The sequence below is a fragment of the Taudactylus pleione genome, unplaced genomic scaffold, assembly GCF_031769625.1.
Source record: "Taudactylus pleione unplaced genomic scaffold, aTauple2 ptg000556l, whole genome shotgun sequence".
In the NCBI taxonomy this organism is placed as follows: Eukaryota; Metazoa; Chordata; class Amphibia; order Anura; family Myobatrachidae; genus Taudactylus; species Taudactylus pleione.
The window spans coordinates 22,657,580-22,679,091 of record NW_028284958.1 but is presented as its reverse complement, the minus strand read 5'-3'; positions in this window follow the sequence as shown (position 1 = coordinate 22,679,091).

Genomic DNA, 21,512 nt, shown 5'->3' with positions numbered 1-21,512 from the left:
CGTTTTAAGACATCGGTTCTGTGGTGGCTGCCAGATCTAGGGGTTGCAATGGGATCTCTGGCACATGCTCAGTGGAGCCGCTCCATACACCAGTCGTGCAATGCCATGGCATATAGAGGATCATAGTACTGCGCATGCCCTGTGTGTGGGGAGTCACACACAGTGCATCAGGTCCCTGTGAGTTGTGTCATTTATACAGGTACAGTACCTGAGTTGACCCAGTGTTACATATATACACTGTAGACAGAGCAATTGAAGTTCAGTATTTTTATCAAAGCCAACTGAGTTCAAGCAGATGGGGGATGGTGTCCTTGGAAATGGTCACCATTCCTTGCCTTTTCAGGACACAAGGGCAGACTTTGAGCTGCCAGCTTACAGTAAATGGCTAACACAGCGTCTTTTATTATGGTAATGAAAGGCTTTTGCTTGCTTTTGGGGGAAGGGACCTGATGCACTGCGCTCGCTCAGAATCAGGGCGTTTTCTTTTTGTGTGTGGCCTCCTGGCCGCTCGCATAGTTGTGTGTGACTACCCACAGCTATTGCGTGCGGCCAGGTGATGGTCTCGACTATCGGGGATTGCGACGAGACCCTTGTGGTAGGGTCTCGTTCGCGCAAGCCCCAGTGAGCTTCTGGCTCTCAATAGAGCCACTCGTGATGTCAGTGGGGCCGCCCCCAAATGGCAGGCGTTCCATTGGGAACAACTCCGTTTGGCCAGCCACTCCTCCTGCCCGCCTCCAAAACAGGGCGAGCTGTCGATCAACATTGACTGCCGCCCTCCTTTGGAGCGAGACCCGGAGCGACGGAGCACCCGTCGCTAGCTGGGTCTCGCGCATGCACACGTCGGAGCCGGCTCTGCCGTGCGCATGCACAGTGGCCAAACATCGACCCACTCGCGAGTGCATAGCGCTCGCGAGCGGTTCTGAATCAGGCCCTGTGTGTGACTCCCAACACACAGGGCATGCGCAGTACTATGATCCTCTATACGCCATGGCATTGCGCGACTGGTGTATGGAGCGGCTCCACTGGGCATGTGCCAGAAATCCCATTGCAATCCCCAGATCTGGCAGCTACCACAGTGCTGACGTGCCGACAGTGCAGCAAGTTTGTGCTTTAAAATGCACAATCAGTTTGTAATACAGAGACCCCTCTTTCAGACCGCAGCCGCTGGCCCCTCACGAGGTCTGTGGGCTTATTTTTTAACATTTTTTACTCCGGCCGCTCGCAAAGCTGTGGGAGACCACCCACAGCTTGTGCGAGCGGCCTGGAGCCTGTCGCGATAATCGCGACCATCAGCCTTGTGACGAGACCATGTGGTAGGGCCTCGGCTGCCGCAAGGTCAAGTGGACTTCCTTCTGTAATAGAGCAGGAAGTCCACTACTGACATCAGTTGTGATGTCAGTAGGTCCTCCCTCAAATGCCAGGTGTTCCTAAGGGAACGCCTGCATTTGGCCAACCACCCCCCCTACACGCCTACAAAATGGGGCGAGACGTCTTGTAGCGAGCACCGTAGCGACCGAACTTCAGTCACTCAACGGGGCACGTGCATGTGCACGCTGGACACAGCGCATGTGCAGATCACAAACATTGAGCCGCTTGTGAGCGCTGTGCGCTCACGAGCAGCTCTGAATCAAGCCCAGAGCGCACTACCAGTTTCCGAAGTCATTAAATCACTATAGTGTCCAATTCTGAGACAGACAGTGCCGACAGTGCCGCAAGTGTGCGTATTAAAACGCACTGTCAGTTTGTAATACAGAGATCCCTCTTTCAAACAGCCCACCACTAGTTTCTAAAGTCAAGAAATCATTGCAGTGTCCAAGTCTGGGATAGCGCCAACAGTGCCGACAGTGCCGCAAGTTTGCGCTTTAAAATGCACAATCAGTTTGTAATACAGAGACCCCTCTTTCAAACAGAGCCCACTACCAGTTTCTGAAGTCATGAAATCACTATAATGTCCAAGTCTGGAACAGCGCCAACAGTGCCGCAAGTGTGCATCTTAAAACGCACTGTCAGTTTGTAATACAGAGATGCCTTTTTCAAACAGCCCGCTACTACAGTATTTCCTAAAGCCATGAAGTCAAGAAATCACTTAGCATAGCGCGACTGGCGTATGGAGCGGCTCCACTGGGCAAGCGCCAGAGATCCCATTGTGTGTGACTCCCGACCCACTGGGCATGCGTAGTACTATAATCCTCCGTACGCCATGGTATAGCACTACTGGCCATAAGGAGTGGCTCCACTGGGCATGCGCCAGAGATCCCATTGCAACCCCCAGATCTGACAGCCACCACAGCACCAACGTGCCAACAGTGCTGCAAGTGTGCGTTTTAAAATGCACAATCAGTTTGTAATGCCTCACTTTTAAACAGCCCACTACTAGTTTCACTATAGTGTCTAAGTCTGGGACAGCGCCGACAGTGCCAAAAAATATTATTATTTTTCAGGGCTCGAACCCGGGACAAGCACTGTTGCAAAGTGATCACCTAACGTCTAGCCCACATGCCAGCTACGGTATATCAAGAACTGCACATAGCGGGCTCATCCTTGGGCACTCTACCCACCGGCTGCTGTTTTTAATAATACAAAAATGTGTCTTCCTTTCAAAATATTATACTAGTTCATATATACACAGTACCCCACCATTAGAGAATAATTCATCCCATCTCATTGAAAGCTGTGCGTGCATCTCATTAATCTAAAGGATCGGTTATACCATCATAACAACACAGCAACTACACTACTGTACAGTTATGTACAGTATGTGTACCGATTTGTGTCCCGTTCTAAGAGCTTACAGTATGTGATATTAAAAAGATTGGTTCTGTGACCATGCAAATACTGTACAGTGCGTGAATGTGATATTCATCCAATTTAACAGTATGGTATTCAGTACAAATTACAACAGTGGAGCACTTGCCACCCAGCGGTTAAGCGATGTATTACATGCCATAGCATATCTTTTGTTGACGAATACCACAGTACGCCAAAGTCCAGCCATCACGTAACATTCCATGGTGCGACACAGAGGCCTGTATGGCACGCTATGAGCAACAAACTAGCTGGGCTCATCTGCATATGCTGTTAATTTTCCTGATTTATTACTCCATTGAAACTGATTCATTACGGATCGCAACTGCAACAGATCGATCAATGGTGCGTACTGTACATGCATTGCAGTGCGCATGTGTGAGTTAGTATTGCGATCACTGATGCAGATACAAATCCATCGCAGACCGAGGGTAGGGATGTCAGCGTTTGGGGTAGTGACAGGGGAGTGGTCGTAGAATCGCAGGCGTGCCTGTCCATTTGAACGCAGTTGCGTGGGTGTGCATATATTAGCTACTCCGACAGCATACACAGTTGTGTACTCACTGCATGCGAAGAGGCTAGCAATTTCTGAGTAAGGTCAGACCTGCTGTAATTGTGCGTGAGGGACCGATGTATACGCAGGACTGCAAGGTATTTACAGATGTGAGATATAACACTTCGCAAGCGCTGACCACATCTAAATCAGGCCCATAGTACAGAATTTCAATTGAAATCCTAAAAGAAAAGTTATCCATTATAAGCCTCAAACAAGCACTGTGTTACCTATACATTGTAAACTTGCAAGCAGGGCCCTCTTACGTCTTTGTCTGACTCTTATTATTACCCAGTCTTGTTTTATAACTGTCTTGTTCCTAATTGTAAAGTGCAATGCATAGGTGCCGGAATCTTTGGCAAAGGAGGCGGGTTGCCTTCCCCCTCAACTTTTTAGAGAGATGCCAGTCAATGCATTGGGCACACTGAGGACCTGATTCAGTGGGTCGATGGTGGCCCAGTGCGCATGCGCACGACGGAGCCGGCTCTTTCGTGCGCATGCGCGAGACCCGGATAGCGACGAGCAATCTGTCGCTCCGGATCTCGTACCAAAGGGGGCGTGCTGTCGATGTTGAGTGACAGCACGCCCCCTTTGGTGGGTGGGACAGGGGCCTAGCTGCCCAGACGGAGGCGTTCCCATGGGAAACGCCTACCGTCTTGGGCCGGCCCCACTGACATCACAAGTGATGTCAGTGGGAGTGCTTTCGGCTCTGTTAGAGCCAAAAGCACTCTAGGGCTTGCAGCAACGAGACCCTACCACAAGGGTCTCGTCGCAAGCCCGATGGTCTCGATGGTCTTGACCATCGCGACCATCTTCTTGGCCGCTCGCTATAGCTATGGGTGGTCACCCACATCTATGCGAGCGGCCAGGGGGCCGCTCTAAAAAAACAGAAGGCCGGCCCAGATTCAGAGGTAGTGCTCTGTCAGAGCGTCCGGTTCTGAATCAGGGCCAGAGTGCACTGCACAAGTGATGATCAATCAGTGATTACCATCGATGGCACAAAAAAAACATCTATGGTGAACCATCGATGGTTTGCACCCCTTGATGGCCACCGCTGCTGGGGGCATGGCGGATCACGGACCAATCAAAATGTGTGGGCGGGGCTTAGCAGCCATCATCATCGGGCAGGTCTAAGCTCCATCCTGTCAAGGAAAAAAAATAACCATCGGCTCCCACTCATCCATCAATTACAGATAACCACGGGCCCTCTGCCATCGACGGCAAAATATCGATAGTTAACCATCGATGATCACTAACTATCGATGGTTGATGGCCATCCATTGTAGTCTCATGGGAGGGATTCATCAGAGGGAGGCAGCAGTTCCTGCTGGGCCTGTGTAATGTTTGCTAAATGCAGAGGAAGAATGGAGCCCCCTGTTAGCAGAAGCAGTGGGGTATTTATTATGTTGGATACATACAGCTGTATAAAGCATGTCTGACTTATTAGAGGATAAAGTTTAGGGAAAATAATTTTGCATATTTGATTATTTTTAACTATATTTGCCAACTAACAATTAGGGATGTGCGCCAGACCATTTTTGCCGGATTTGGATTTGGTTCTAATTCATCGTCCGGCTTTGGATTTGCCAAACTGCGGTGACTGGCTTTGGATTTGGATTTGGATTTGCCAAACTGCGGTGACTGGCTTTGGATTTGGATTTGCATTTTTTGCCAAAATTCGCAAAAAAATCTAAAATGACATAAATTGGGCTTTTTTTTCTTCCTAGAGTGTTATTTACCTCAATAACATTAATTTCCAGTCATTTACAGTCAATTTAGACCACCTCACAGCTTAAATTATTGTTTTCACCATTATTGGCCAAGGGTTGCAGTGAGCTAACTGGTTACCAAGCGTCAGAGCAGCGGCGCATTGGCACAGACACCACAGTTTAAAGCACATCTATGAAACTATGCCACACAGCAGTGGCAGAAATGAAATTTGTCCTTGGGCCCTCCCACCCACCCAGTCAGTGGGGTATGGCCAGCAGAGTCACAGTACTTGTATACACAGTGGGCTACATCCCAAGGAGACATAGTGCTTGTATACACACAGTGGGCTTATGCCCTGTCACAGAGCTTGTATAATACACACAGTGGGCTAAGTCCAGTCACAGAGCTTGTATAATACACACAGTGGGCTTATGCCCTGTCACTGAGCTTGTATAATACACACAGTGGGCTTATGCCCTGTCACGGAGCCTGTATAATACACACAGTGGGCTTATGCCCTGTCACGGAGCTTGTATAATGCACTCACTGGGCTTATGCCCTGTCACGGAGCTTGTATAATACACTCAGTGGGCTAAGTCCAGTCACGGAGCTTGTATAATACACACAGTGGGCTAAGTCCAGTCACGGAGCTTGCATAGCGAGTATAGCTAGAATCCGACGCCGGCCAGGTGACGTTCGGCCTCGAGGTGGAATCCGAGTCAGGCGGGAACACCCGAACTTGCGTTCGGGTGGACTCAGATTCCACCTGTTCGGAGCGGTTCGGATTCTGAGGAATCCGAACCGCTCATCACTACTAACAATACATACTATTGCATACCTCCCAACTGTGCTGCATTCAGCCGGACAGTCACGTTTTTCTGGGACTATCCCACTGTCCCACCCATGGGCCACTGCATCCCACATTGGTGGGGAAGTTGGGGGGAGCGGGTAAACAGAGAGAACAGATGCCATGCCCATGCGAGCGGCATTTATTCACAGGGAGGGGGGGAAAGTCCGGGGCCAGCCCAGCATCTCGGAGAGTGCTGGGAACGCCCCCGTGTGATGTAAATGGGGGTGTGCCACCAGGCCATGCCTTCTCTATTTACAGGCCACACCCCCTTTTCATGGGCGCGAGTCCCAAAAATTAATATACAAATGCTGGGAGGTATGCAATTGATACCTCCTATAGTATCAGGCATGCCTCTCAACTGTCCCGCTTTGAATGGGACAGTTCAGTTTTTCTGGGACTGTTCTGCCGTCCCACCCACGGGCCGCAGTGTCCCGCGGTGTGGGGGGATGTTGGGGAGTGCATACACCGCTGCTCTGCATAGCAGGTGAGTAGATGGCGTGCGCATGCGCACGGCATCTATACGGTGCAGGCAGAGTCTCTGGGGGCAGCATAGCATCTCCGGGAGTGCTGGGCACGCCCCCAGAGTGATGAAATGAACAGGCCACACCCCTCAACGCTAAGCCACACCCCCTCAAAGCTATGCAACACCCCTTTTCGGAACAAGCGTCTTCGGCGCGCAGCATGTCCCTCTTTTGGATTCTGTAATGTTGGAAGGTATGTATTAGGACTAAACAAAACCAACTTACATGTTCAGTCATTTATATTTTATATCCTACAGAAATCTGTGTTTTTATTGTTTTTTATACTGTAAGAATGATTTTTAGTTGTTGCTTTTTGTTCATTATAAAGTGAAGTCTGAACATGTCTTCCTCTTCTGGGTGTAACTAGCCCAGCATTGTGTGCACAGTGGTGTCTGATTATAATTCCTATATGTGGCATGAATGCAATGTGTACTGCACCTATTGTGCTAAACATATTGCATTATAGTTGTTGCATGAATTGCTGGATTGGAGGGAATGGGAGTCCCTATACCTTTGAGTTGAGTCTGACATTGTAGTCACTAAACGTGTGTTGTGTACATGTCTGTACAATGGGCGGCCAGATGGAGCAAAGTTTGCTGTATTTGATGTGTATATTTGAATTTTTTTCTTGTTTTATACCTACAGAATATTTGCAGTGGTGTGTGCATAGTACAGGGAATAGCAGGGTGTATACACTGGGCTCAATAGGAGGGGGTGGGTGGTAGCGCTGCCGCTCTGATACGGCGCTGCACTATGTACTACTGAGCGTTAGTGATTACAAAATCTGTAGGCAATGTCAGTACTCAGTAGTATATATACACTACATGGCCATAAGTATGTGGACAACTGATTATCACACCGATATGTGCTTTGTTGAAAACCTTATAAACTATGGGCATTGATATGGAGTTGGCCTCCCCTTTGCTGCTATAAAAACCTCTACTTTTCTGTGAAGTCTTTCCACTAGATGTTGGAACAGTTCTACAGAGATTTACACCCATTCAACCACAAGAGCATTAGGGCACGCTGTATCATGTTAAGTAATTTGATAGCAATACATCCCGCCCCTGGTCGCATGCATAACAGCATTTATGCAGTTCAGCTCTTCCGAGATATTTGTGTCGGTGAAGAAGTGGCTTCTGGTTTATGAGAACCGAAAAAGGATCCTTTCCTTCAGATACGTAAAGTTTCCGGAGCTTGCTGCATGTGGGCAAATCGCAGGCCCTTAGAATCTATGGGGCTTGCTGTGCCGCTGGTCCGCAACAGATATCTGCGATATCTACTGCAGACCTTTTTAATACATATGGTGAACCATATGTATTGTTGTGAACTTCCAAAAACGGCAGTTCTGTGAGGTTTTACTGAACTGTACAGTTCAATACTTCCTGCTCGTAGGGGGAGATGTATCAAATCTTCATGAGAGATAAAGTGGAGACGTTGCCCATAGCAACCAATCAGCTTCTGTCATTTTATAGACTGTGCTAGATAAATGATAGCTAGAAGCTAATTGGTTCCTATAGGCAACTTCTCCACTTCATCACTCTCTAAGGTTTAATACATCCCTCTTAAGTGAGGTCATGCATTGACACTGGGTGATTAGGACTAGCTTACAGTCAGCATTGAAATTCATGCGAGGCCAGTTAAGTTCTTCCACACCAATCTTGACAAACCATTTTTTTTGGTTCACTCTGTGAAAGGGGCATTGCCATGTTTAAACAGAGAAAGGCTATCCCCAAACTGTCTACACAAATGTGGAAGCACATCATTATCTAGAAAATAATTATATGATATAATTATATCTTTCACCAGGGCATAAAGTGGTCCTAGAGAGGGGGTGTAACCAGAGCTGGAATAAGGGGGGGGCAAGTTACCCAGGGCCCCCCTCTCTCAGGAGGCCCCACAATACTTTATTCAGTTGCAGTGCAGCGTAGGTCTGCACTGGCAGCTTTAGAGCAGGAAGGAGGTGGAGTCCGAGCTGGAGGCGGGGCAACATGGCACTGTACATTCAGTGTCTGCAGCATGAGAGAAAAGAGGGCGGAGACTTGACTATCTAGCAGCCAGCATATATGGTAAGCCTGACTCAGGGAGGGGCATTCTATGTATGTATGCATATGTATGTAGGCTGGCATCAGATGTTGGGTGGAGCTGTGGATAATGAGGGTGGAGCTACTTCAGAGGTGGTGCATCAATTGGAGCGTAAACCAGGGATGGCTAGACATGGTGGAGGGGGGGGTGGCACAGGGCAGGGAAGGCTGGACATTAATGGGAGGGCACAGGGCAGAGAAGGTTGTACAATGGGGGGCACTGGGTAGGGTGGACTTGAGTGGCAAAGGGCAGGGAAGGTTGCTTGGACTAGGGGAGGCTAAGGACAGGGAAGGCAGCTGGACTAGGGGAATGGAGGGGCAGGGCAGGGCAGGCAGGCAGGCTGGACTATGAGGGGAGGTGCAAGGAAGACTGGCTGGACTGGGGGAGTACAGTGCAGGGAAGGCTGGCTAGACTAGATACCTGCTTTCTTGGTTTTCCTAAGAGAGAGGGGTCCCGGGTGGCAGCAGGGAGGAATGCACTGGCAGCAGGCAGGGAGAAAGAACTAAGAGCATCGGCGCTACGGCATTTAAACAATGGAGCTGACTCCTGATTTCCGCGAGCTATGATTGGTTTGCGGCTGGCTCCATAGTTCAAATGCTGTAGCGCAAATGCTATTTCTCCCTGCCTGCCGCCCAGTGCATTCCTCGCTGCTACCACCCGGACCCCCTCTCTCTCTGGGCCCGGGACTTGAGTCCCGGCAGTCGGCCCCCTGATGGCGGCCCTGCATGTGACTATGTATGTGTATATATGTGTGTGATTTTATGTATGTATGTATGTGTGTGATTTTATGTATGTGTATGTGTGTGATTGTATGTATGTGTGACTATGTATGTGTATAGTGTGTGATTTTATGTATGTGTATATGTGTGACTGTTTGTCTGCATATATGTGTGTGACTGTATGTGTATATGTGTATGGCAGTATGTATATGTATTAATGTGTGATTTCATGTATGTGTGACTGTATGTATATATGTGTATATGCGTGTGTGACTGTATGTGTATATGTGTTTGTGTGACTGTATGTGTATATATGTGTGTGTGACTGTATGTATGTATATTAGTGTGTGATTTTATGTATGTATGTATATATGTGTGTATGACTGTATGTGTATATGTGTAGTAGTGTGTTATTTTATGTACTGTCTGTGTGACAGTATGTCTGCATGCAAGTGACTGTATGTATGTATATATGTGTGTGACTATGTATGTATGTGTATAGTGTGTGCTTTTATGTATGTTTGACTGTGTATATGTGTGACTGTAAGTCTGCATGCATGCGACTGTATGTATGTGTATTAGTGGGATTGGCTATGGAATCCCAACGGTCAGGATGCCGCCGGTTAGACTGCCGACACCATCAGGTAAGTACCCTAACACTAACCCTCCCTTCCAGGTCCCTGAACCTAACCTCCCGCACCCTAAACCTAACCCTCCCCTATTAGTGCCTAAACCTAACCCTCCCCCCTTAGTGCCTCACCCTAACCCTCCCCCCTTAGTGCCTCACCCTAACCCTCCCCCTAGTGCCTAACCACTAGCCATAAACGTAACCCTCCCCCTAAACCCAGATACTTATCTTCTGGATGCCAGCGGTCAGGATACTGGAGCTGGAAGCCGTGACTGTATTTGTATATTTGTATAAGTGTACGACCATATATGTATGTATACCCACTGAATTTGGTGTTACAGTCCTGTTTTTCAAGTGTTTTTCATGACCCTTTCACACAGGGAAAAATCCAGGTTTTTAGCAAATTACTGGGTAAAAGTGAATTACCTAGGATTTTCATTTTCCTGTGTAAAATGGGTATCAGACAGAAAATGGCAAAAAACCTGGCACGCAAAATGTTGGGTAAAAGCTGGGGTTTTTGCCATTTTCTGTCTGAGAGTGGTATTAGACTGTTCTTTAGAATTCTGGCTGTATACTTATATTGGCACTGAAACACACATTGGAAACACAATAAGGGAAGTGCAAGAGAAAGTAATACGTCAATATGACAGGGATGAATACTATATGCGCACATACCCACACTGCTGTGTATAGAAAAATTGAAAGTGAATAACCAGGGGCGTGTGGGGCTTAGGCCTCCAGAAGCTTTTAGAGACTATGATAGTGTGAAATACATTTAGATGGTTTTTTTAACTCTCCTCCCACCAGCTAAAATGTTAGGTCACTTACATAGAAACATTTGTTCTCTGCCATCAATGTCACTCCTAGTTATTTTTCTGCCACCCATCTGAGTTTTTCTTAATGGGGTCTCCGCACACAAGTCTGTCATTTGGGTGCTCCATGGTGTCTTTATATTTTGTAACCAGAGGGAGTTTAAGAGAGTAAAGGGCCCATGTACAGGGTCCGCGCGGGCCCCCTCCTCTCTGGCAGCACATCAGACTCTAGGAGACGTAAGTATAATTATGGGTGGCCCCACCTGGACCCATGGGCCTGTGTACACTACATACCCTGCACCCATTATAGATACGCCAATGTTTGCAACCCTTATGTATCCCTTGTGCTTAAGAGTCTTTTCTTACCTATACGGTGCTTTCCCTGCAATGGGTAACCTCTGAAGAAATTGAGCTTCAGTGGGCAGACAGTGTTCAATATGCATATAGAAGATCATGTGGTACAGAAGCCACCAGTTTTATGTAGGAATAATATGTCATCTTTATGCAACAGAGGTTCAACCAGTTAATACATAGTAATAGAAGTTTTGGGCACGTCAAAATGTGAATTTTCCTGATCAAAAATCCAAGAGAGAAACCATCATCTTATGTCTCTCCAGAGCCAACCTATGCATCTCTCCAGCGCCATCCACATTGCCCCTATCCAGCACCATTCTCTCTGCATCTCTACAGTACAACCACCCCTGCATCTCACTAGAGCAATTCCCCCCTGTGTTTCTCCAACACCATTCCCCATGCTTTTATCTAGCACCATCCCCACTGCATCTCACCAGCACCATTCTCTCTGCATCTCTACAGTACCACCACCCCTGCATCTCACTAGAGCAATTCCCCCCTGTGTTTCTCCAACACCATTCCCCATGCTTTTATCTAGCACCATCCCCACTGCATCTCACCAGCACCATTCTCTCTGCATCTCTACAGTACCACCACCCCTGCATCTCACTAGAGCAATTCCCCCCTTTGTTTCTCTAACACCATCCCCCATGCTTTTATCCAGCACCATCCCACTACATCTCACCAGCACCATTCTCCAGCATCTTTACAGTGTCATCCCTCGAGTCACTCTGGTTCACCTCCCTGTGTCTGTTTAGCTCATGCTCCCTGTTTCTGTCCAGTGCCAACCCTCCTCTCGTCTCTTAAGTCCCTTCTTACCTCCATGTCAGCACAGTCCCTGGCCCCTGGTCCAAGTTCTTTTTTTGTGGCAGGGGCGTAAAGGTGACAGAAAACAGTTCCACCCCATTCTGACCCACTTTATCCTCTGCCCTTCACTCAAACAAATGGACCAAGGGCATGAAAAATTATCCCAGACCAATATTCCTCCTCACCAAAGTTTAGAGTTGGAATTACACGTTGGGGTAGGAATTGTTCGTCCGTCAGACTGCCAGATGGTAAAGCATGATTTATCACTCCATAAAAGGCATTTCTCTGCTCCAACTGTCCAATACCAATGTGCTTTATGTGAGGAACCAGGCTGTCGGATCATAGTGGAGGGTCCAGACAGTTGCGCTCCGCCTGACCAGGTCCTGGTATACTGTCCTGCGTAGTTCTTCTCTCTGCAGTAGAAGCGGCATCTGCCGCACGGAGGTTGCTAACACTGACAGGGAGTTTAACACTCAACTCTGCTATTATCCATGCTGGCTCTCCTGACTATGGGCGTGGCCATCTTGGCTTAGTCACCTGATTCTGCATCTGCCAATCCTGCTCTGCTCTCGGGTCAGCTGTGAGTAATTGCCCAATCAGCAATAAGCAGTGGTGTAACTAAGGGGGGTCTAGAATGGTGCGTGCCCTGGGCACCGTAGGACCGGCCGCGCGGGGGGGGGGGGGCGCCGCCGGCCACGGTCCAGCCCGCCCTAGTTAGGCAGTGTAGCGCTGACCGCAGTGAGTGCGATCAGCGCTACACATTTACACAGGACCGGCGCTAGGCTTCCCAGCGCCGGTCCTGTGCTGCACAGCCGAGTCCCTTCCCTCCCCATGAGCGCTTGCCCAATAGCGCCAGGAGGAGGGTGGCAGGCGGGCGGGCTCAGGCTGTGCTAACACACACATCGCCGCCGAGTGGCAGCGATGTGTTTGTTAATCAGCAGCCAATGAGAGTCAGACAGACTCTCATTGGTTGCTGCTGCTGCACACACATCTCCGCCAGTGCTGTTAAACAGCAGTCAATGAGAGTCAGATAGACTCTCATTGGCTGCTGCAGCGCCCACTGCAAGAGCCGGCTCCCTTCTGGCTCCTGCAATGGGTAATGGGAGAGATGTCATGACGTCTCTCCCACAATGCAGAGCGCGCCCGCCCGGGAGGGAGGGAGCCGGAGCGTGGATGCAGGTAAGTTTTATTTTTGTTTTATTTTTTTACTATGTATTTGAGGGGGCACCTCTACTGGGGGTAATAATCGGGGGGACTACTACTAGGGGCAACCTCAACTGGGGGCAATAATCGGGGGGACTACTACTGGTGGCAACTTTTACTGGGGGCAATAATCGGGGGGACTACTACTGGGGGCAACCTCTACTGGGGGCAATTATTGGGAGGACTACTACTGGGGGCAATAATCGGGGGGACTACTACTGGGGGCAACCTCTACTGGGGGCAATTGGGGGGACTACTACTGGGGGCAACCTCTACTGGGGGCAATTATTGGGGGGATTACTACTGGGGGCAACCTCTACTGTCGGCAATTATTGGGGGGACTACTACAGGGGGCACTATATAAAGGGCACTGCATAGGGGGACCACAACTGGGGGCACTGCATGGGGGGGACTGCTACTGGGGGCACTGTATAAGGGGCTTACTACTGGAGGCACAAGGGACACTGCACTGGGGGCACTAAATAGGGAGGACCACTACAAGGGGCACTGGATAGTGGTGACCCCTACAGGGGGGCTGCATAAAGAGGATTACTACTGGGGGCAATGAATAAGGGGCACAACTGGGAGCCTGTATAAGAGGGACCACTACTGGGGGCACTGTATAAGGGGAACTAATGGGGAGCTGCACAAGGGGGACCACTACTGGGGGTACTGTACAAGGGGCACTACTGGGGGCCTGCATAAGAGCCACCACTACTGGGGGCACTGTACAAGGGGCACTACTGTGGGCCTGCATAATAGGGACCACTACTGGGGGCACTGCATAGGGTGGACTGTATAAGGAGCACTACAGGGGTTAAGGTGCATATTGAAAGGAATGTTAAGAGTGACAAGAAAGGGGTATATGTGTCCTGTTGACACGCCCCATTGTTAAGAGACCCCGCCCCTTGTGACCACGCCCATTTTTTTTGAAGCGCGCATACGGGGGTAGGGGCTCCATTTTAACATTTGCCCTGGGCTCCAAATACCCTAGTTATGCCACTGGAAATAAGCACTGGCTATATAAACCCTTCCTGGACACTCAGTCAGTGCCTGTACAATGTCTTCTATGGTTTAGTTTTTGGCTCCTGTTGCATCTATGTTTGTTCCTGAACTGGAGTGCTGTTCCTGTCGTTTTCTTGGTTCAGTACTCTATCAAGCATCCAAGCCATCGTATAGCTCAGTATTTTCCTCTAAGAACTTGTGTTATAACTTGCCTGAGTCTGCTCAGCAGTTTTGTTTCAAGAATTCCAGCTGGATATTATCCGGGGTTTACCCAGAGTTCCTGCATCAAGACTTCAGTATTAAAGTACAGAACGTTACTCAGTATTTGAACAAGGTCTCCTGCATCTGTCTAGCTGAGTATTTGCTCGGTATCTCTGACTACAGATTCCTGCTGTTTTGCTCTGAATCCTGTATTAAGCATCTGAATCAAAGTCTTCTGCTATTATCAAGTCTCAAGAACTCATTATCACGTCCTTCTGGATTCAACTATTATTCTAACGGATGCTCCTCTATATGAGGCTTGGACTTCCTATTACACGTCTTCTATCCAAGTTATATCTAATAAAGTCCCATGCTTTACCCTGACCACCTCATACCAAGTCCTCCTGTTATCTACTTTCCTAGCCTGGTAATATCCTATGAGGAAGACATATCTCAGACCTCCTTAGTTTCTGTTGCCAGCATCTCAGCCAGCAGAGCCTGCTCCATCACAGGAGGCCAATTTCCTTAGAGTCGTGACACTTTACACCCCTTTAGTCGATGTTTGGCATTGTGCATATAGGTCTGTGGCACATGCACGGCTGCTGGGCCATGGAAATTCAATGCATGAAGCTCCCGTTAAACAAATATTGTGCTCACTTTTTTACCAGAGGCATTTTGGAACTCTGTAGTGGGTTTTGTAACCAAGGACAGACAATTTTTACGCATTACAAGCTGTGAAATCGGTGGTCCCTTTCTATGAACTTGTGTGACCTACCACTTTGTGTCTGTGCTGCTGTTGTCCCGAAACATTTCCACTTTACAATACCATCTCTTAGTTGGCTGGCAACTCTAGCAGATATTTCATGAATTCACTTGTTAGACAGTTGCTACCTTAAAGCTATTGAGATCTCAGTACGGCTCAGTTCGGCTGCTAAAATTTAACCATGGAGATTAGTAATCTCAGATTACGTGGCTGTATGCTTGTTTTATACACCTGCTAGCAATGGGTGGGGCTGAAATTACCATAAACACTAAGAACAATGGGGTGTCAACATATTTTTGGCGATTTAGTGTATACTGGAAAAAATACAGTATATCAATACTAATCTATGCATCAGAACAAAAGTAAGTCATTAAGAAACTAAGAGGGTCAAGGTTTTTTAGTTTAATTATAGGACTACTTCTCCAGCAGAGATAGGTGGTGTGAATGGGAGCAGAACTTACTGGGTGTCCAGGAACAGACCCGACATCCTCCATACGTGTGCACTGAAAAGTGGCATGACCAACGGGGGCATGCATGCTGGCCGAACAGAGTGCCTGGAGGCAGAGCTGCCTGGCAAGGTTTTCGGGCCAGTCTGGCACTGTGGGTATCAGTCACTTCAGTGGTGGATTGCAGGGGGAGTGAGCTGGGTAATGCTGGAGACTAAGAATTTCTAGTTACACTCATGACTGTTTATCCATATTTATCAGACAGTAAAGAAAAACTCTACTGAGGTAGATTCGTCAGACACCAGTGTGCATTGATTTACAAAGAGAGCTTTTTTTATGTATTTTGATTAATCACCCCATTACAATAACATGATCTTGAGCTATTTTTATCTATCACATCCATAAATCCAAGCATCTGGTCTCTGTCAGTTTTCTGCATATAATCAAAATATATATTCTTCTATCACAGGCTTATCCCACTTTTACATTAATGTCATTTTCCTTCCCAGTCATTCTGACTTTACTTTCCTGACAAAGCATTTTTTGGGGAAAGAATTGTTGCACTGAAGAATTCTGACTGCAAAATGCTAAGTTTATTCTGCAGAACTAGAAACAGTTTGTTGCTGAACCTCCCACCTTGCATGCAGAACACATATGCTGCCCTGTACTCTCAGCTAATTGTGTTTCTTATCACAAATTGGAAAGTATTTCCTGCAGTCTGCAGAAAGTAAGGAAAATGATCCAAATTATCTTATGTTTGAAAAGAAGTTAATTTACACTGCAGGTTGTGCCATCCGGGATAAATGGTCCAACAGAGACGTTCTTCCGTTCACCATTACATGCATTTCATGTAGAACATCTCTATCGATCAGCTACCATCACAGAGACATCTAATTTTATTGTGCGAAGGCCGATTATATTCACCCATGTATCTGTTGTCATCCACTGCAAAACATCTTTAGCCTTACATCTCTGTACCTGTGTTGTGTCACTTGAGCAGATGTCTCTTGCAAGAGGTCACATGATTTAGGGACCGGGTTAATTAGGAAAATTGATTCCCTTTCTCCATGCCTGTGCAAGTCTTTAGGGAATTCACTAATAGTAATTCTGCACAGGGCCCCAATCACAGCACGGGCCCAATGCCTCTCAGTCTGGCAGGTAGGAGTGTGGAGCAGAAACTTAATTTGTTTATGCAAGCATTGCATGGAGTGATTCATGTATTAACATTGCCATAAATCCCGGGGGTTCATTGAGACTAAACACTAGCTACAAAAATGTGTTTATAAGTTTCCTTCTCTTGGGTGCATTTGATCAGTTTATACCAGGAGAGTACAGTGAAAACAACAAAGTGCCAATGACAGGTTTATTGCATTTACATAAACTAATTAGAAGGATATTAAGCAATATTGTTTTTCCAAACAGAAAAGTAATATAAGGGAATAAAAAGAATACAAAATAAACCCACTTATTTAAATACACAGTAAACACTACACCAAACACCCAGACAGGTGCAGATTTGTGGAAAGGCAACCTAGGCCAGGTCCCAGGTCAATAGAATTACCGGGGGTTATGGTCTCTTATGTTACCACTTTTATTTAAATTATGTTTATCAACTAACATAAAAATAATCTTTATCATGTTTATTTATTGGCAGAATACATGTGTTTTTCTATACAGATTGGATGATGTGATACAATGCAGCAATGATGATTGTCATTTGTGTGATGCTGCCATGTCATTTCACATATGTCTTGTTACTGACACACAGGGGCGGATTATAAGGGGGGTGACAGGGGCGGTTGTCCCGGGGCCCCCACACGTAAAGGGCCCCCACGCAGCAGCTGCACAAGAGCAGGCACCGTTATTAAGCCCCGTCCACCTTGCGGCAAAATGCAGCGATTCGTGGGCAGAGCCAGTACGATGCATTTCCATTACAATTGTGTCATTTGTCTCCGCCCCTTACCTATTGACCCGTGAATCGTGGCCAAAGCCGTGAGGGGGGGCGGAGCTTAATAACATGGTGCCTTCCTGCCAGGTCCCCTCCCTATCCACAACATGCAGTGCAGATGGTGCAAGGTAAGTGTGTGTGATTTGTGTGTGTGTATCAGGGTTGCCTACCTTTAACATTCTCTTCCCGGGAGAAGCCCGAGTAAGAGAAGCAGCAGGGAGCCGACGGGGGCAGGGCTTGACGATTCGCGGTAAAATTGCCGCGATTGGGCACAATTTATATAGGGGGCGGGGCCAAATGCTGTGATTCATGCAGAATCACAGCTTAAGCCCCGCCCCCTTCACGGAGACCCGCGATTGCCGCGGGTATTCTACTAATTCTGCCTACTTCACTAGGAAGTGGGCAGAATGCGGGAGAAATGCCTACCCTTCCGGGGGTGCGGGGGGTTACCCGAAAAATCGGGAGTCTCCCGCGAAAACCGGGAGGGTAGGCATGTATGGTGTGTATGTATGTATGTATGTTGTGTGTAATGTACAGTATGTGTGACACATGCATGTGTGGTGTATATATGTGTTTTTCTGTGTGACTGTATTTATGTATGTGTGTACGTATATACATATATGTGTGTGGTGTATGTGTATATATAAATATATACAATTATATTGATAGGGGCCCCCACAAAGTTGTTGCCCCAGGGCCCCCTCAAACCTTAATCCGGCCCTGCTGACATAGGAAAACTACATACTGTAAGGTCTTTATATTCTTCTGATTTGTAAAAGAGGGCCACGAGGGCATGGGGATGGGGGAGAGAATACCTGTCTGGGTGCCCATTCCTGCCTGCAGATAGTAACAGTCAGGTCTATTTACTAAGCCTTAGATGGAGATAAAGCGAAAGGAGATAAAGTCCCAGCCAACCAGCTCCTGACAGGAGCTGATTGAGTGGGACTTTGGGCCTGATTCAGCAAAGATCGCTGTTGCGATTACGCATGCAATTGGCCGAATTTTGCATTCTGCGCATGCATCGCAGTGCGCGTATACGAACCACTGCGATTGGAACTGCGATCGCAGTGACTACGCAGACCCATCGCAGAGTGATTGACAGGAAGTACCATTTGGGGGTGGTGACTGGGGGGGGGGTCGGACAAACGCAGGGGTGCCAGTGCGTTTAAATGCCGTTGCAGGGGCGTGCATAAATTATCCACTGCGGTGGCATACACAGCTTGAGCTCTCACTGCGTGCAACGAGGTTAGTAATTGCTGAAGATGGTAGAAGTGAGGAAAGGAAGAGCACATGAGGGAAGAGGGCCCTGTCTAGCTGCCAGTGAGAGTTTACAATCTCTTTTCTGTTTTGCCATGTTTTATTAATATCAATATTAGCTCTGAAAGTTCTGTATTGACAGAAAGAGTTGAAACAATAAATATTGCTCAATAATTACAAAACAATGACAAATATGATCTCTTGCAGTACAAGAACACGCTAATTCTGCTAATGACTAACGTAGGTTTGTATTAGTCACATGTATTAGCCACATGAATAACCAATACAAAATTGAGTTGTATGACTTCCAGCTTCTGCACTATACAGTAACTGTATCAGCTGTATTCTATCCCCAACCGGCAGCAGTACTAGCTTGCAGCATTCTGCACACAACAGGATCTGAATCAGAGGTAGAGACAATGCCGACACTGGCGTAACTATAGAAGGTGCAAGAGGTGCGCTGCTATGTGGCCTGGCTGCTTAGGGGGCCCACCGGCCCAGCAAGCATCCCCCTGCACCATGCAGACTTCATTTTTTTATTTATCATTTAATACATTTCCATGGGCAGGCGAGGGCAGGTAGGTATAGGAGGGGGGATCACACGGACTGTGTAGGACGGGTCACTCACTTTGTCTTCACCCGCCGCGCTGCAGCTACAGAGCTACCGATCTGTGGTCTCGTGAGATGATGACATCATCATCTCGCGAGCCTTTCTTCACCAGGCTTCGGACGGCAGGCAGGGACTGGGATGGATGTGGCGAGGAAGTTAGCAAGGCTGCAGTGAGCTGTCGGAGGCGAGTGGCGTTTAAAGGAAGACAAAATGCTGTTGTGAGTGACTGTATGTGTTTGGGTCATACTGTGGTGTGAGAGCAATAAATTATAATTTCTATAAATATAATATGCCCATTACTATTATATATATATTATATACAGTAAATGTATGTACCGTATATACTCGAGTATAAGTCGACCCGAATATAAGCCGAGGTACCTACTTTTACCCCAAAAAACTGGGAAAACTTACTGACTTGAGTATAAGCCTAGTGTGGGAAATGGCAACAGCTGGTAGTGCCCCCAGTAGTAATTCCCCCTGGTTGTGCCCCCAGTAGTAATCCCCCCCTGGTAGTACCCCCAGTAGTAATCCCGCCTTTTAGTGCCCCCTGTAGTAATCCCCCCTTTTAGTGCCCCCTGTAGTAATCCCCCCTGGTAGTGCCCCCTGTAGTAATCCCCCCTTTTAGTGCCCACTGTAGTAATCCCCCCCTGTAGTAATCCCTCCCTGGTAGTGCCCCCTGTAGTAATCCCCCCCTGGTAGTTCCCCCAGTGGTATTCCCCCCTTTTAGTGCCCCCTGTAGTAATCGCCCCCTGATAATAGTGGGACATTGACAGAATTTTCAGATTTTGGCCTCTATTCACCACCACAATGGCTTTGAAATGAAACAAACAAGATGGGATTTAACTGCAGACTTTCAGATTTAATTTGAGGGTAATTACATCCAAATCAGGTGAACGGTGTAGGAATTACAACGGTTTCTATATGTGCCTCCCATTTTTTAAGGGGCCAAAAGTAATGGGACAAACTAAACAATCCTAAATCTAATTTTCACTTTTTAATACTTTGTTGCAAATCCTTTGCAGGCAATTACAGCCTGAAGTCTGGAACGCATAGACATCACCATACGATGGGTTTCATCCCTGGTGATGCTCTGCAAGGCCTCTACTGCAAATGTCTTCAGTTCCTGCTTGTTCTTGGGGCATTTTCACTTCAGTTTTGTCTTCATCAAGTGAAATGCATGCTCAATCGGATTCAGGTCAGGGGATTGACTTGGCCATTGCATAACATTCCACTTTTTAGCCTTAAAAAACTCTTTGGTTGCTTTTGCAGTATGCTTCGGGTCATTGTCCATCTGCACTGTGAAGCGCCGTCCAATGAGTTCTGAAACATTTGACTGAATATGAGCATATAATATTGCCCGAAACACTTCAGAATTCATTCTGCTGCTTTTGTCAGCAGTCACATCATCAATAAATATAAGGGAACCAGTTCCATTGGCAGCCATACATGCCCACGCCATGACACTACCACCACCATGCTTGACTGATGAGTTGGTATGTTTTGGATCATGAGCAGTTCCTTTCCTTCTCTTCTCTTCCCATCTCTCTGGTACAAGTTGATCTTTGTCTCATCTGTCAATAGGATGTTGTTCCAGAACTGTAATGGCTTTTTTAGATGTTGTTTGGCAAACTCTAATCTGGTCTTCCTGTTTTTGTGGCTCACCAATGGTTTGCATCTTGTGGTGAACCCTCTATATTCACTCTTATGAAGTCTTCTCTTGATTGTTGACTTTGACACATATACATCTACCTCCTGGAGAGTGTTCTTGATTTGGCCAACTGTTGTGAAGGGGTTTTTCTTCACCAGGGAAATAATTCTTTTGTCATCCACCACAGTTGTTTTCTGTGGTCTTCCGGGTCTTCTGGTGTTGCTGAGTTCTCCGGTGCGTTCTTTCTTTTTAAGAATGTTCCAAACAGTTGATTTGGCCACACCTAATGTTTTTGCTATCTCTCTGATGGGTTTGTTTTGATTTTTCAGCCTAATGATGGCTTGCTTCACTGATAATGACAGCTCTTTGGATCTCATATTGAGAGTTGACAGCAACTGATTCCAAATGCAAATGTCACACCTAGAATCAACTCCAGACCTTTTACCTGCTTAATTGATAATGAAATAATGAGGGAATAGCCCATACCTGTCCATGAAATAGCTTTTGAGTTGATAGTCCCATTACTTTTGGCCCCTTAAAAAGTGGGAGGCACATAATGAAACTGTTGTAATTCCTACACCGTT